Source organism: Doryrhamphus excisus, chromosome 14 (assembly GCF_030265055.1).
Source record: "Doryrhamphus excisus isolate RoL2022-K1 chromosome 14, RoL_Dexc_1.0, whole genome shotgun sequence".
In the NCBI taxonomy this organism is placed as follows: Eukaryota; Metazoa; Chordata; class Actinopteri; order Syngnathiformes; family Syngnathidae; genus Doryrhamphus; species Doryrhamphus excisus.
This window is the reverse complement of record NC_080479.1, coordinates 5375679-5394536: the sequence shown is the minus strand read 5'-3', so window position 1 is coordinate 5394536 and position 18858 is coordinate 5375679. Positions and strand designations below refer to the sequence as shown.

The 18858-nt window shown below is 38.7% G+C and overlaps 1 protein-coding gene across 4 annotated transcripts in view; it reads right to left on the bottom strand.

Moving 5' to 3' along the window:
• Nucleotides 1-18858, bottom strand: part of gabbr1b (gamma-aminobutyric acid (GABA) B receptor, 1b) — a 165132-nt gene that overhangs the window by 76430 nt on the left and 69844 nt on the right. The window contains exon 1 of one of the 4 annotated variants that reach the window (XM_058047928.1): nt 141-410. The exons of the other annotated variants lie outside the window; for them this stretch is intronic. The gene's annotated coding sequence lies outside the window, so the exon portion shown is untranslated. Of the gene's footprint in view, nt 1-140; nt 411-18858 lie in introns of those variants that run through there. 4 annotated transcript variants of the gene reach the window in all.

The following is an 18858-nucleotide window of genomic DNA, read 5'->3' as shown; positions in this document are numbered from 1 at the left end:
CCCATAGCACGGCTCGCTCGTTTATCTTCCACAACATCCTCTCCAAAACCGCCCCGTTTGCTCTCTTGCTGTACGCCCCCCCCCCCCCGTGCCTTCATCAGCTAGCCTGACACTTTCACTTTCAAGTCCAACAAATTCACCTCGTTAATCAAATCGTCATCTAGAGGTCATCTGAGCAAAAGGCAGTTTTTTTCAAGCTCGGTAAGACCACCGCTGGCGGCCATAGCTACACCAAGCCCCCGACCACCCTGACCTGTTGCCATCACATCACACAAGGATATTCTGACATAGTACTAGCTCATAATTCTAACATAGCTAATAATTCTAGCATAGCTAATAATTCTAACATAGCTAATAATTTCAACATAGCTAATAAATCCAACATGGCTGATAATTCTAACATAGCTGATAATTCTAACATGGCTAATAATTTCAACATAGCTAATAATTCTAGCATAGCTAATAATTCTAACATAGCTAATAAATCCAACATGGCTGATAATTCTAACATGGCTAATAATTCTAGCATAGCTAATAATTCTAACGTCACTAATAATTCCAACATAGCTAATAATTCTCACGTAGCTAATAATTCTAACATAGCTAATAACTCTAACATAGCTAATAATTCTAACATAGCTGATAATTCTAACATAGCTAATAATTCTAACATAGCTAATAATTCTAACATAGCTAATAATTCTAACATAGCTGATAATTCTAACATAGCTAATAATTCTAACATAGCTGATAATTCTAACATAGCTAATAATTCTAACATAGCTGATAATTCTAACATAGCTAATAATTCTAACATAGCTGATAATTCTAACATAGCTAATAATTCTAACATAGCTAATAATTCTAACATAGCTAATAATTCTAACATAGCTAATAATTCTAACATAGCGAATAATTCTAACATAGCTAATAATTCTAACATAGCTGATAATTCCAACATAGCTGATAATTCTAACATACCTAATAATTCCAACATAGCTAATAATTCTAACATACCTAATAATTCTAACATAATTATTAAATTCACAATGCAGCATGAACAGCTACTAGCTATGGTAGCTAGTAGCTATGGTAGCTAGTAGCTACCGTAGCTACTAGATAGTAGCTAGTAGCTACCATAGCTAGTAGCTACAATAGCTAGTAGCTACCGTAGCTACTAGATAGGAGCTAGTATTCTAGTTCTAACATAGCTAATAATTCTAATGTAGCTAATAATTCTAACATAGCTAATAATTCTAACATAGCTAATAATTCCAACATAGCTGATCATTCTAACATCGCTAATAATTCTAACGTAGCTAATAATTCTAACATAGCTAATAATTCTAACGTAGATAATAATTCTAACATTGCCAATAATTCTAACGTAAGTAATAATTCTAACATAGCTGATAATTCTAACATAGCTGATAATTCTAACATAGCTAATAATTCTAACATAGCTAATATTTCTAATATAGGTAATATTTCTAACATAGCTAAAATTCTAACATAGCTAATAATTCTAACATAGCTAATAATTCTAATGTAGCTAATAATTCTAACATAATTATTAAATTCACAATGCAGCATGAACAGCTACTAGCTATGGTAGCTAGTAGCTACCGTAGCTACTAGATAGTAGTGAGTAGCTACCATAGCTAGTAGCTACCATAGCTAGTAGCTACCGTAGCTACGAGATACCATAGCTACTAGATAGTAGCTAGTATTCTAGTTCTAACATACCTAATAACTCTAACATAGCTAATAATTCTAACATAGCTGATAATTCTAACATAGCTAATAATTCTAACATAGCGAATAATTCTAACATAGCTAATAATTCTAACATAGCTAATAATTCCAACATAGCTGATAATTCTAACATACCTAATAATTCCAACATAGCTAATGATTCTAACATACCTAATAATTCTAACATAATTATTAAATTCACAATGCAGCATGAACAGCTACTAGCTATGGTAGCTAGTAGCTATGGTAGCTAGTAGCTACCGTAGCTACTAGATAGTAGCTAGTAGCTACCATAGCTAGTAGCTACAATAGCTAGTAGCTACCGTAGCTACTAGATAGGAGCTAGTATTCTAGTTCTAACATAGCTAATAATTCTAATGTAGCTAATAATTCTAACATAGCTAATAATTCTAACATAGCTAATAATTCCAACATAGCTGATCATTCTAACATCGCTAATAATTCTAACGTAGCTAATAATTCTAACATAGCTAATAATTCTAACGTAGATAATAATTCTAACATTGCCAATAATTCTAACGTAAGTAATAATTCTAACATAGCTGATAATTCTAACATAGCTGATAATTCTAACATAGCTAATAATTCTAACATAGCTAATATTTCTAATATAGGTAATATTTCTAACATAGCTAAAATTCTAACATAGCTAATAATTCTAACATAGCTAATAATTCTAATGTAGCTAATAATTCTAACATAATTATTAAATTCACAATGCAGCATGAACAGCTACTAGCTATGGTAGCTAGTAGCTACCGTAGCTACTAGATAGTAGTGAGTAGCTACCATAGCTAGTAGCTACCATAGCTAGTAGCTACCGTAGCTACGAGATACCATAGCTACTAGATAGTAGCTAGTATTCTAGTTCTAACATACCTAATAACTCTAACATAGCTAATAATTCTAACATAGCTGATAATTCTAACATAGCTAATAATTCTAACATAGCTGATAATTCTAACATAGCTAATAATTCTAACATAGCGAATAATTCTAACATAGCTGATAATTCTAACATACCTAATAATTCCAACATAGCTAATGATTCTAACATACCTAATAATTCTAACATAATTATTAAATTCACAATGCAGCATGAACAGCTACTAGCTATGGTAGCTAGTAGCTATGGTAGCTAGTAGCTACCGTAGCTACTAGATAGTAGCTAGTAGCTACCATAGCTAGTAGCTACAATAGCTAGTAGCTACCGTAGCTACTAGATACCGTAGCTACTAGATAGGAGCTAGTATTCTAGTTCTAACATAGCTAATAATTCTAATGTAGCTAATAATTCTAACATAGCTAATAATTCTAACATAGCTAATAATTCCAACATAGCTGATCATTCTAACATCGCTAATAATTCTAACGTAGCTAATAATTCTAACATAGCTAATAATTCTAACGTAGATAATTCTAACATTGCCAATAATTCTAACGTAAGTAATAATTCTAACATAGCTGATAATTCTAACATAGCTGATAATTCTAACATAGCTAATAATTCTAACATAGCTAATATTTCTAATATAGGTAATATTTCTAACATAGCTAAAATTCTAACATAGCTAATAATTCTAACATAGCTAATAATTCTAATGTAGCTAATAATTCTAACATAATTATTAAATTCACAATGCAGCATGAACAGCTACTAGCTATGGTAGCTAGTAGCTACCGTAGCTACTAGATAGTAGCGAGTAGCTACCATAGCTAGTAGCTACCATAGCTAGTAGCTACCGTAGCTACGAGATACCATAGCTACTAGATAGTAGCTAGTATTCTAGTTCTAACATACCTAATAATTCTAACGTAGCTAATAATTCTAACATAGCTAATAATTCTAACATAGCTAATAATTCTAACATAGCTAATAATTCTAACATAGCTGATCATTCTAACATAGCTAATAATTCTAACATAGCTAATAATTCTAACATAGCTAATAATTCTAACATAGCTAATAATTCCAACATAGCTGATCATTCTAACATAGCTAATAATTCTAACGTAGCTAATAATTCTAACATAGCTGATAATTCTAACATAGCTAATAATTCTAACATAGCTAATAATTCTAACATAGCTAATAATTCTAACATACCTAATAATTCTAAAATAGCTGATAATTCTTACATAGCTGATCATTCTAACATAGCTAATAATTCTAACGTAGCTAATAATTCTAACATAGCTAATAATTCTAACGTAGCTAATAATTCTAACATAGCTAATAATTCTAACGTAGATAATAATTCTAACATAGCTGATAATTCTAACATAGCTAATAATTCTAACATAGCTAATATTTCTAATATAGGTAATATTTCTAACATAGCTAAAATTCTAACATAGCTAATAATTCTAACGTAGCTAATAATTCTAACGCAGCTAATAATTCTAACATAGCTAATAATTCTAACATAATTATTAAATTCACAATGCAGCATGAACAGCTACTAGCTATGGTACCACCATGTAGCTAGTAGCTATCATAGCTAGTAGCTACGGTAGCTACTAGATAGTAGCTAGTAGCAACCATAGCTAGTAGCAACCATAGCTAGTAGCAACCATAGCTAGTAGCTACCATAGCTACTAGATATCGTAGCTACTAGATAGTAGCTAGTATTATAGTTCTAACATAGCTAATAATTCTAACATAGCTAATAATTCTAACATAGCTAATAATTCTAACATAATTATTAAATTCACAATGCAGCATGAAAAGCTACTAGCTATGGTACCACCATGTAGCTAGTAACTAGTCGTAGCTAGTAGCTACCGTAGCTACTAGATAGTAGCTAGTAACTACCATAGCTAGTAGCTATCATAGCTATCGTAGCTAGTAGCTATTGTAGCCAGTAGCTACCATATGTAGCTACTAGCTATTGTAGCCAGTAGCTACCGTATGTAGCTAGTAGATAATATCTAGTAGCGCACAGACAGATGCACCATGAACAGCTACTAGCTATGGTACCACTACGTAGCTAGTAGCTATGGTAGCTAGTAGCTATGGTAGCTACTAGCTACCATAGCTACTAGATAGTAGCTAGTAGCTACCGTAGCTACTGGCTATCGTAGCTACTGGCTATTGTAGCCAGTAGCTACCGTATGTAGCTAGTAGATAGTATCTAGTAGCGCACAGACAGATGCACCATGAACAGCTACTAGCTATGGTACCACTACATAGCTAATAGCTACCGTAGCTACTAGATAGTAGCTACCATAGCTAGTAGCTATCGTAGCTAGTAGCTACTGTAGCTACCATAGCTAGTAGCTAGTAGCTACCATAGCTCGTAGCTACCGTAGCTAGTATCGATCGTAGGTACTAGCTATTGTAGCCAGTAGCTACAGTATGTATAGCTAGTAGATAGTATCTAGTAGCGCACAGACAGATGCAGAATGAACACTCTTGTCATCCAGCCTGTGTCGCAGAGAGACGAACAGACATGCATACATACGTGTGTATCAATTTATATTGTATTTATATTTGTACCCTTTCCACCTCATTCTCATTATTTACTTCTACTTGCTTGTATTTACTACTCCTCTTTATTTCCAGCTGCCTCGGCTCCGATGATGGTTTGCTTCTGTCTGGTGCTTGGTCGTGTTCTCATGCGGGTCGATACGGAGCTCTTCTTTGCTACACAGTTTGTTCAAATGCTCTCCAAGGACATGACTTACAAAGTGCTGGAAGGGGGATGTTCTTGGAGTTCAATCGAGAGTTTTTACTGACTATGTACATGTTTGCAGTACAGTAATGTTTGCCAATGTATTATTATTATTATTATAATTATAGTACAGCCATCCCTTGTGAATATGGAGTAGGATTCATTCATTCATTCAACTAATTATGACGATTTCCACTCTCCTTTGGTAGCGAGCTAGCAGTTGGCTACATTGTGATAGCATCGCCATCTCCAGCTGGACACACTAGCTTTCAGGTGCACAACTAGTGTTGTGAAGACAAGCTTTAAGTATTATGATGATATAAGAACAACATCGGGAAGTGACACTTTCAAAAAAAGTCCGTCTTGATGATGATGATGATGATGATGGATGATTGGTGATTGCCATGAACGTGATAACCACTTCCCGCCAGCAAGGCGTGTAAACAAAAATGTCAAAAAGTGGAATGAGATTGAAAGAGGTTGTCAACAATTGAAGACATATTTTATGGACTATTGTTCATTGTCCCCAAATCAAAAGTAAACACAAGATGTGTCGCATATCTGATCAGGTACAGATATATGCAAGTGCCAGCAAGACTCCCATTCCAATGGTTTTCAAAATAACCGTGGTCAATAATAATATATAGAATATATATATAATAATAATATATATTAGGGATTTCTAATTGTTATCAGTACCGATAATTATCAGACCGAAAATGTGATATCGGTCCATATCAGTAGCAGATTTTTTCCAAATGTTCCAAATGTCATGTTATGATCAAGTGGTTAGCGCAGGGGCCGCACAGCTAGGAGACCTGAGTTCAACTCCACCCTCGGCCATCTCTGTGTGGAGTTTGCATGTTCTCCCCGTGCCATCGTGGCTTTTCTCCGGGTACTCCGGTTTCCTCCCACATTCCAAAAACATGCTAGGTTAATTAGCGACTCCAAATTGTCCATAGGTATGAATGTGAGTGTGAATGGTTGTTTGTCTATATGTGCCCTGGGATTGGCTGGCCACCAGTCCAGCTGGGATAGGCTCCAGCACCCCCGCGATCCTCGTGAGGATAAGCGGTAGAAAATGAATGAATGAATGTCATGTTACACATATCAATATCGGCTGATATCGGTATCAAAAATTGACAGTCGGACAAATTTGGCGACACTCTGCGCCAGTGGTGTGTCGGTCATGATCGAATGGGTCAAAAGAACTCCTGAACGGAATGAACAAGGTCACCACCCCTGTTCAGTTGCAAATGCTTTCTTTTGGTTGCCCTTTTACAGGGCGGGACTATCTGCGTGCTTGCCTGTCTTATCCTATCGTTGCCTCGCCCTGTGGGTGGGTGGGGTTAGCTGACTGAAAGAACGAGACCGAGAGAGTGACCGACACGGTCGGTGACCTCGTTCAGGCCGTTCACAAAAAAGAACTACTTATTTTGACACGTTCGTTCATGACCGACACACCTCTAGTCATCACGTGTTGTTGCGCTGTTGAGTCGGAACCAACGTGAACATGAGTAAACGGACTGACTCGACACGGCTGACCGGGTCTATGCACAGGGGGAGATCACAGGCTAACCACCAATTGAACGGATCTTTTTACGGAATGAAGCAGAATGATCGGGTTCACTGAAATGAAGGGTTTTGCCCACCACTACTCGGCGCCACAGCAAATTGCATTGGCGTGAACTGGCACTAACTGGCGCCGGCCCAGTCAACTCCTAGCATAAGGGGCGACACAAAGGGACCTGGACCATAGGTAATCCCAATTCCGCACCCCAAAGGCTGAGAAGCACCATCAGCACCTGGCCTTCAGTGTGGCTGTTGACAGAAGTAGCGTAAGATCCTGAACTAAATCCATCCAGGAAAGAACATTGGACACTTTTTGAAGTCATACTGTAAGTACGTTCCGATACTGTAAGTACACGTTAAGGTCAATGTACTTGTTAACCCTTGTATTATGTTACGGGTCAATTTGACCCGTTTCAGTTTTTGTGTTGACCAAAGTACTGGTTATCCTTTCTTTTTCTTCATGAAATTTTGTGACTTTTCCTCATCTAGGGTCATGAACACAAAAACTGAAATGGGTCAAATTGACCCGTAACATAATACAAGGTTAACGCTAGCATAACTAGCATGATTTGTTATCATGCTAGCATAACTAGCATAACAAATGCTAATGCTAGCATAACAAATCATGCTAGCATAACAAGCATGATTTGTTATCATGCTAGCATAACTAGCATGATTTGTTATCATGCTAGCATAACTAGCATGATTTGTTAACAAATCATGCTAGTTAACCTTGTATTATGTTACGGGTCAATTTGACCCGTTTCAGTTTTTGTGTTCATGACCCTAGATGAGGAAAAGTCACAAAATTTCATGAAGAAAAAGAAAGGATAACCAGTACTTTGGTCAAAACAAAAACTGAAACGGGTCAAATTGACCCGTAACATAATACAAGGGTTAATGCCTGTTCACAGCATGTGTACCAAACGATAAAGCAAATGTGTTTTGTGTGAACTTTTTTTGCTTTCTAGAAGCGATTGACAAAATAATGATGCTAACCAAGGTTCCACTGTACACTGTTCTACTGTACAAAAATGTCCAGTCATTTCCAATGGGAATGTTCACATGGAATAATGTAGAATCACATAAAATGTGGAGATATTTTTAGGAACGGGTAAAGGAATGTAGGAGTAGCTGAGTGTCAAAGGATTGGGTGGGCTAAAAATAAAAAGAAGAATTTAGCAGCAGAACAACACGCTGTGCATACGTGTGAATCCCCAACCTTTAGTAAAGACGCCCGTGATGGAAATGATGAAAGTGCAGCTGCTGTTCAGTGAATAGAATATAGAGCCCATGTCGGTTCGCTCCTCCAATACTGTTCAATGTTCTTCCTCGCTGATGCGTACGTAGTAGAGGTCTACGGGCTATAACCTCCGCGGGGAATTGATTTGTCGGCGAGTAAGCACAGATACAGATTGTTTTTTTCTGTGATTATCGCTTTCTCACTTCAAGGAGAGCCTTAGTCATTTAAAACGATATCTCACGCCAGATTGTTACAGAGGCATGAAAGGTCTAAATCGCCCCATGTTTTTTCAAACTGTGAGGGATAATATGTCTCTGTTTGGGGGAGTTTGGGGGGGCCTTAACATGCATGAAAACCCACTAAATATTACAAGCGTGTCAGTCCTGATGATAAATTAGATATTTCATTTGTCCCAAACACAAAGCACCCAAACGCATCTCTCATTAGAGGATGAACAACAAAGTCTGAAGAATCATTCATTCATTCATTTTCGGGTCGCGGGTGGTGCTGGAGCCTATCCCAGATGTCTCCGGGCGAGAGGCGGGGTACACCCTGGACTGGTGGCCAGCCAATCACATATAGACAAACAACCATTCACACTCACATTCATACCTATGGACAATTTGGAGTGGCCAATTAACCTAGCATGTTTTTGGAATGTGTTAATGTTCTTACAAAGAACACTAAACTCATCACACACCAACTTAACACTCAAAAGGTATAATTATGAAACCAGCTCAGCTCATTCATTTTCTACCGCTTTTTCCTCACGAGGGTCACAGGGGTGCTGGAGCCTATCCCAGCTGGACTGGTGGCCAGCCAATCCCAGGGCACATATAGACAAACAACCATTCACACTCACATTCATACCTATGGACAATTTGGAGTGGCTAATTAACCTAGCATGTTTTTGGAATGTGGGAGGAAACCGGAGTACCCGGACAAAACCCACGCATGCACGGGGAGAACATGCAAACTCTACACAGAGATGCCCGAGGGTGGAATTGAACCCTGGTCTCCTAGCTGTGAGGTCTGCGCGCTAACCACTCGACCACCGTGCAGCCAGTCTGAAGAATCCATAAATAAATAAGCAGGGATTTGGTTTGTATTACATGGCGGCAGCCATTTTGGAGCAAAACACGGGGATCGTACTTTGTTAGCATCTTATTAGCTTGCTAATACATGGAAACAGGAAGCAGCAGAAATGCAACTGGAATAGGTGCAGATTCTGGAAAATGTAGAAGTTTTCTTTGAGAGCTATTGTGTGTAGCTGCTCTATAGGAGTCCGCAACTCAATACAAAGGGTTGAAAAATGAGCATAATAAGTCACCTTATTATTATACAAATAAACATGGTGTCATAATGTGGTGTCCGAAGGCCAAAACAGTTCATGGGGGGGACTTCAGTTGGCCCAGTCTAGGCACATTTATTTAGCTTGGCAGAGAAACACTAAAAATAAAAAAAAATAAAAAAAAAAAAAATAAAAATAAAAAGGTATTCATTCACATGACTGAAATCTAGTACTGCAGCCCCCCCCCTGCCACACATCCCCAGCCGCTCCTCTTCTAGGGCTCCCAATGTGGCCAGAATGTCCCACTTTGGTCCATAGGTTAGTCTACAAAACACATCTAATCATGAAAGTCTAAAACTGGATTTCAACACCATCATCTGATGCCACCCCACTGCTACTACAACTCTCCATAAAACATATTTCCCTACCCCAAATACCCATCCAACCTTACAACCCCTCCCCCCATCCCCAGTACATGGTATGGTCTGCAGACCACATCGATGCACGGACCTCCGCCTCTGCTCTTTCCCGCTTCAGTCGCTGTTTTAGCGGCTAGCTTGATAGCTCTGTCCAGCACTCGGCTGTTTAATAATAATAAGAATAATGCATTTTATTTGTAAGAAGCCCAAGGACACTGTACATAGTACATAGTACATAGTACATAGTTCATAGTACATAGTACATAGACCCAGTTAAAAGCCATGCACACATTGAAAGGAAAAAAATGTCATGATCAATTATAGAGATGGATTTAGTGTGGATTGGAAACGAGGAAGAGTCTCCTGATGTTGCTGGGGGAGAGCTAGAGTTAGAATTCAGTTCTAGATGTGACCAGGAGCCAATGGAGATGCTGCAGGATGGGGGGGGTGATGTGACAAGAAGGGGTTCTGGTGATGATGCGGGCGGTGGAACTCTGGACCATTTGAAGCTCATGGTCCAAGGACAAAGTTGCAGAAATCCATACGGGAGGTTTAGTCATTTCTCTGAAAATGATGATATAGCAGCCCAAAAGTATCTTAGGTGGTTTTATTCGCTAAAGATTGCACAAGAACTCATTCAATGTCATCTAAAAGCTTTAAGGTAGCGATGTGGCGAGTGGGCGTGGCCGACAGCAGCCCCGGTCTCTGTCTCGTTCTCATAGACACAATCTGGTCCATGGTCTCGTGTCATGAGCTGAGCGTCTAGTCCAGGGGTGGGCAAACTACGGCCCGGGGGCCACATCCGGCCCGCCAAGTGTTAGAATACGGCCCGCCCGTTCTTTCCAAAGTATTTCATTTAAACTTAATGGGGTGACAGGGCCTTCTCCATTGCTGCCCCCACCCTACTGGAACTCTTTGCCCCATTCGCTGCGTGTTTGCCCTGACCTTCCCAGTCTCAAAAAACAACTAAAAACCCACCTCTTTAAATCTGTTTTTAATGTCTAACTTTTTATACTGGCGGCACAGGGTCGTGTGGTTAGCGCGCAGACCTCACAGCTAGGAGACCAGGGTTCAATTCCACCCTCGGCCATCTCTGTGTGGAGTTTGCATGTTCTCCCCGTGCATGCGTGGGTTTTCTCCGGGTACTCCGGTTTCCTCCCACATTCCAAAAACATGCTAGGTTAATTGGAGACTCCTAATTGTCCATAGGTATGAATGTGAGTGTGAATGGTTGTTTGTCTATACGTATGTGCCCTGGGATTGGCTGGCCACCAGTCCAGGGTGTACCCCGCCTCTCGCCCCAAGACAGCTGGGATAGGCTCCAGCACCCCCCGCGACCCTCGTGAGGAAAAGCGGTAGAAAACGAATGAATGAATGATGAATGAATTTTATACTTGACTGCTGTGCCCCGCTTTTACCCATGTTTTAACTGCGTATAAACGAATGAATGTTGTATTTTAATGTATCTTTTACTCTGTTTACTTGCTTTTATTCAAGTCCATTTTTCTGTAAAGCGTCTTTGAGTATTTTGAAAAGTGCTATACAAATAAAGTGTATTATTATTATTAATAATATACAACCTGGGATCATGACTTGAGCCAACTTTTTGATGGTTTAAGTAGCTGTTTGATCAATTTTGTTATTTGATGTGGTCTGTTGTTTACAAAAAGCTCCTTGAAAAGGGGACATATAGCAGATTGCATGACATTTTTATAGACACAATAATTCCAGGTGGACTGTTGTATAGTAATGTAATGTATAGTCTGCCCCCCCATCAATTTTGTTAAATCAATGCGGCCCGCGAGTCAAAAAGTTTGCCCACCCCTGGTCTAGTCTCACCCCGACTTGTTCCCTTTCTTCATGACGGACATATTCTGTTTTCCTGCATGTTTGCCTCGGCCGTCATTTTGACATAGCTATTGCTTTTTTTCACCATTGAACTCATTATGGGATGCACTCAATTGGAATCTGATGCATGTTCAAATCAAATAAAACCATTACCATTACCATTACCATTACCATTACCATTACCATTACCATTACAAATTAACCTTCCTCTTATGTTAGCTTTCTGCTATCATCTCTTATGTTAATGGGTGGGTTTTGACCCGTGTATTAAATCAGCTATAAAATACACTAAAAATAATAAGTGACCATCAAATTAGCTTCTCATGTCTTGGTTACCTTCTTAGGCTTCCTCATCCATGAAAATGTTGCTTTTGATACTTTTGGTGTGGGCATGGAGGCCTTTTTTTGTCACTATACCCCTCCATTTCTATTTCCAAAAATGAACCTCAAAAGAATCATATTCATAATTGAAGGTTCTTTTGTTACCTGGCTATTACTGAGGGATATAGAACATATCTCTTAAATCAATTAGTTATTTTCTCATTTTAGTATTAATCACTAAAGAAACATCTATGGCAGGGGTGCTCACACTTTTTCAGCATGCGAGCTACTTTTAAAATGACCGAGTCAAAATGATCTACCCACTACAAAAATGCAAAACATCTATTTATTTTCAAATGTATTGAGGATTATTTGTACGTACAATGTATGTTGATGTACCTTACATAACCAAATGAGCCAATATTGCAAAACACACATAATTAACTATTAACATTTTTTGTAATTACCTGAGTTTACTTTGATGACTTGCACTGAATTGAACCAGCCAGGGATGCATAGTCCGGACAGTAGCTGCTGATAGCCAGCCTCAAGCACACTTCCAAATGTTTATCAGTCATGGATAATATCCCTATCATAATATCTGTATAATATTCCATATCCGTATGGAAGTCATATGTTTTTTGCCTTTTTACTTGGTCCAGTTTTTGCCTTTTTACTTGGTCCAGCTCCTTCACTCATTTTAGTGACCATAAACTTTAGCGAGGGCTTAAAATCTGACGCAATTCGCCGACTAGCTTAGCACTTTGCATCGTTGTTTACGCATGAGCGGTGACCTAAAGGTCAAAATTCAGTTGTCATCTGACTGGTTGTCCTGTATGTCAATCAAGTAACGGGGATGGATGATAGGCTGACATCGTAAGTTCTGCTGCACTTAGAGACGTTGTTTGATTTGATTGGTCGCCCGAAGGGCAACATTCAGTTGTCATCTGAATGGCTGCCCTGTATATCAATCAAGTGACGGCATTGATGCTGGGATGATATTTTTTTAATGTCACGCCGCGATCGACCAGCGATCGACCAGTACCACCTCCGCGATCGACCGGTAGCTCGCGATCGACTTAATGAGCACCCCTGGTCTATGGTGTTCGGGTCAATTTTGACCCATATATGTATATTCAAGAAAAGGTAGAAAAAGTTAGTTTTCAGCAAAATAACTTTAGTTTAAACTGAAATAAAAAAGCAGAAGAGGCATTTTCCTTGGAAAAGGACAAGATGTTCATCCACTGTCATCGTTGCCCTGGTTTGAACATCAGCAGAAGGAGCTGCACCCATTTCTACCAATGGTCCAGATCTTGGTTCACTGTACTTGTTGCCATTGTTTCCATGATCCAAATTGTAAAAGTGAAATCAGCCAATCAAATGAGTGAATTCACCTCACATGTCTGGACCTTGTTTTTCTGCTGGTATACTGGAAAAGCGGTCCAAATGAGAATCCCTGAAGCTTTTGTACACTTTTTGTACACTTATGATTTCAGTTTTGGCTCAAAATATTGCTTTACAGTCATATTATTATAACCGGGTCCAAACCCACCCTAACAATACAGTGGTCATAATTTCAACCAGACCATTTTAAAAATTATTTTTTAGTTTTTATTTTGTTGAAATAGAGTTTCCTGACAAAGTCAAAAATCCTTGATGCAATAAACAAATGTTACGGGATTCTTTTTATACATTAAAATGTAAAACGGGTCGGTGCCGACCCGAACAAAATGAATAAATGAAGGATTCAGAAGACTGTGACTAATGTGTAGTTTTCCACACTGGTCACTAGGTGTCAGTAATGTTGAGTGAGACAATTGAGACACGCCAGACTTCATTGCCGGAACGAAAAGCTTTTGTTGCAAGTTTAAACGAGACACAACAATCCCGAAAGCCACCGGTCTAAATGTCAAGTCTGAACCTCGACATATTTCCCTGTCCGCCTGCCACTCAACTCTCCTAGCGACACGCTGACTTATTTTCTATTCTTATGTTTATTGGGCAAAATTATTGGGTAAAAATTGTGTTTTTCATGTCTACAGGGCTATAATTATGTTAAAAACCATATTTAGAAGGTTTTCTATGCTTTACCAACAGATCCATAAATAAATACTGCAGTATGTAGTAACAACCATTATTATGTTTGACATATTATTCAAAGTAATCCAATTATCTTGTCACAAAGTTAGATTTGAAGGTTTTGGAAGTGAGCAGCACACCAGGCTAGCTCGCTGTGTTTGTATTTGGTGCACAGACAGGAACAATCTGACGCCGCTGTCTGTCAAAAGCAGTCGTCAGGGTTGGCTGCACCGATCTACTTTGGCATGCAGCTTTCAGCGGGGCTCCAGACACAAATGTCAGCCATGGTGATGACAGTATGAAAAAAACAAAAAAAAAAAAAACGAATTAAAGAACCGGGAGAATGCCTCTGACAGCCATAGCAATATGCTGAAAACTGTGAGGTGAATACAATATAGTACCTCGGATATCACGATACCACAGTAATGGAAGGGTACAAACCTGAGTTCATTTAAAAAATCAGAACAAAACAAACAATGTTGTTCTTCACCAGAACATTGGATCAGTTCTCAGGCAGATATCAAACGTGAACTGGAACGTGACTGGCACCAAAGTCTTTGTTGAAACCAAGACCTACTTCCTGGCAACACACTTTGATACAATAGCCAGTTTACCTTTAAATATATGTTATTATGGTAATGGTAATGGTAATGGTAATGGTAATGGTAATGGTAATGGTAATGGTAATGGTAATGGTTTTATTTCATTTGACCATGCATCAGATTCCAATTGAGTGCATCCCATAATCAGTTCCCAGTTCCACATGTCCAAAAGGAGTAGGAAGAAGCAAAGCTTATTAAATCCTACCCCTCCATCTGGTACTTTTCCAATCACTAACTCTTACATTTGTTCACTTCCTGCTTTCCCAATATAGTTTAAGTTTTTTTAATTTTTTTTTTTTTTGTCAAATCAGTTCCCAGTTCCACATGTCCAAAAGGAGTAGGAAGAAGCAAAGCTTATTAAATCCTACCCCTCCATCTGGTACTTTTACAATCACTAACTGTTACATTTGTTCACTTCCTGCTTTCCCAATATAGTTTAAGTTTTTTTTTTTTTTTGTCAAATCAGTTTCCAGTTCCACACGTCCAAAAGGAGTAGGAAGAAGCAAAGCTTATTAAATCCTACCCCTCCATCTGGTACTTTTCCAATCACTAACTCTTACATTTGTTCACTTCCTGCTTTCCCAATATAGTTTAAGTTTTTTTTTTTTTTTTGTCAAATCAGTTTCCAGTTCCACACGTCCAAAAGGAGTAGGAAGAAGCAAAGCTTATTAAATCCTACCCCTCCATCTGGTACTTTTACAATCACTAACTCTTACATTTGTTCACTTCCTGTTTTCCCAATATAGGTTAAGTTTTTTTTATTTTTTTTATTTTTTGTCAAATCAGTTTCCAGTTCCACATGTCCAAAAGGAGTAGGAAGAAGCAAAGCTTATTAAATCCTACCCCTCCATCTGGTACTTTTACAATCACTAACTGTTACATTTGTTCACTTCCTGCTTTCCCAATATAGTTTAAGTTTTTTTTTTTTTTTGTCAAATCAGTTTCCAGTTCCACACGTCCAAAAGGAGTAGGAAGAAGCAAAGCTTATTAAATCCTACCCCTCCATCTGGTACTTTTACAATCACTAACTGTTACATTTGTTCACTTCCTGCTTTCCCAATATAGTTTAAGTTTTTTTTTTTTTTTGTCAAATCAGTTTCCAGTTCCACATGTCCAAAAGGAGTAGGAAGAAGCAAAGCTTATTAAATCCTTCCCCTCCATCTGGTACTTTTACAATCACTAACTGTTACATTTGTTCACTTCCTGCTTTCCCAATATAGTTTAAGTTTTTTTAATTTTTTTTTTTGTCAAATCAGTTCCCAGTTCCACATGTCCAAAAGGAGTAGGAAGAAGCAAAGCTTATTAAATCCTACCCCTCCATCTGGTACTTTTACAATCACTAACTGTTACATTTGTTCACTTCCTGCTTTCCATAATACAGTTTAAGGTGTTTTTTTTAATAATGTACCACGTACCAAAGTACTGGGTGATATGATCATCCAATGCCATAATGGGTACCATAGTGCGTGTCAATATAGTGATATATATAGCACATCATGACTGGTTCAAGACTCTTCATTCTTGGATTTAGCAAACATCAACTGCTTGTATTGTACTTTAAGTCTTTTGTTACTTTGGAGATATCATTGATGTACAAGTTGAACAGTTTCGGCCCCAGTATTGACCCCTGGGGAACTCCGCACGTAATATATGAACTTGGAGATGTGTATTCTTCTCGCTGTACGTATTGCTTCCTGTCAGCTAAGTAGCTTTTGACCCAGTTCAGAACTAAACCTCTCTATTAGGAACAAATGTTATTGGGAATCTCAGACACTCATGTTAGTGATGAATTCATATCATGAATAAATATCAACAATGATTTCATGAGAAAAGAAGCAGAGAAATACTCGGATAACTAGGAAATTTATGATTTTTTTTCACAAATCATGAATTACTTGCACCATGTTTGTGCAAATGTACAATACTGATCTTTGAAGTACTATACTAGGTCAGCGTTCATTCATATTAACCATATGAAAACACAACAAGGTTTTATGAAGATATATTGTCATTTCTAGTTGACACGGAAGAGTGATGGCTGCACGGCGGAAAAGTGGTTAGCATGCAGGCCTCACAGCTAGGAGACCCTGGTTCAATTCCACCCTCGGCCATCTCTGTGTGGAGTTTGCATGGGGTTCTCTCCGGGTACTCCGGTTTCCTCCCACATTCCAAAAACATGCTAGGTTAATTAGCCACTCCAAATTGTCCATAGGTATGAATGTGAGTGTGAATGGTTGTTTGTCTGGACAAATGGACCCCGCCTCTCACCCCAAGACAGCTGGGATAGAAATCGGATGCAGCTCATTGGTAAGTGCCACTACTTGTAGAACACGTAGAACACGTAGAACAGGCAGCCACAGGCGTCTTATAGGGTTCTAAGGAGCAACCTGGTGCCCACGAGCACCGTGTTGGTGACCCCTGATTTCAGAGTTCCAACGTATGTGTAAAATTTGTTGGCCAAATTTGTTGGGTGTCAGATGTGGTACTGACACCCACGACTATAGTGAGCGAAGAACTCGAGAAGATACGTTAATGTCGGATACGCCATGTTGCCGTGTGTCCACCGAGGTGGCGAGAACCACAGTATTGACCACAGTAACGGGCAATAATGGCGAATACACTATGCCGACCCACTCAGGTGGGGAGAACCAGAGAGAAGAACATGCAAACACACAGAGATGGCCGAGGGTGGAATCGAACTCGGGTCTCCTAGCTGTGTGGCCCGCACGCTAACCACTTGTCCATAAATGCAAATACGTGTCATTATTTTATTCAAATAATAATATAGTTAGAAATCCCAAAGTTTTCTCATGTTTATGTTGCGAGACGCCAACTGTCACACTTGTTGGATGGCCCTTGAACGCACCATCTTACTTTCAGACTACTACACTCATACACTTTATACTACGTGCTTCCAAATGCTTATACTATGTGGGAATGCAGTAAGGCCTTTCTAATGATTTGGTCTGTACTCCCTCCACAACAAAAAGCAGTGGTATCATCCACAAATAATACCAGCTTTAAGTATTTCGTAACTTTTGAGATATCATTGATGTACAAGTTGAACAATTTCGGCCCCAGTATTGACCCCTGGGGAACTCCGCATGTAATATATGAACTTGGAGATGTGTATTCTCCTAGTTGTGTATTCTCCTACCTGTAGCTGTCATATTTTTACACCAGGGGTGCTCACACTTTTTCAGCATGCGAGCTACTTTTAAAATGACCGAGTCAAAATGATCTACCCACTACAAAAATGCAAAACATCTATTTATTTTCAAATGTATTGAGGATTATTTGTACGTACAATGTATGTTGATGTACCTTACATAACCAAATGAGCCAATATCGCAAAACACACATAATTAACTATTAACATTTTTTGTAATTACCTGAGTTTACTTTGATGACTTGCACTGAATTGAACCAGCCAGGGATGCATAGTCCGGACAGTAGCTGCTGATAGCCAGCCTCAAGCACACTTCCAAATGTTTATCAGTCATGGATAATATCCGTATCATAATATCCGTATAATATTCCATATCCGTATGGAAGTGATATGTTTTTTGCCTTTTTACTTAGTCCAGTTTTTGCCTTTTTACTTGGTCCAGCTCCTTCACTCATTTTAGTGACCATAAACTTTAGCGAGGGCTTAAAATCTAATGCAATTCGCCGACTAGCTTAGCACTTTGCATCGTTGTTTACGCATGAGCGGTGACCTAAAGGTCAAAATTCAGTTGTCATCTGACTGGTTGTCCTGTATGTCAATCAAGTAACGGGGATGGATGATAGGCTGACATCGTAAGTTCTGCTGCACTTAGAGACGTTGTTTGATTTGATTGGTCGCCCGAAGGGCAACATTCAGTTGTCATCTGAATGGCTGCCCTGTATATCAATCAAGTGACGGCATTGATGCTAGGATGATATTTTTTTAATGTCACGCCGCGATCGACCAGCGATCGACCAGTACCACCTCCGCGATCGACCGGTAGATCGCGATCGACTTAATGAGCACCCCTGGTCTATTTGTATT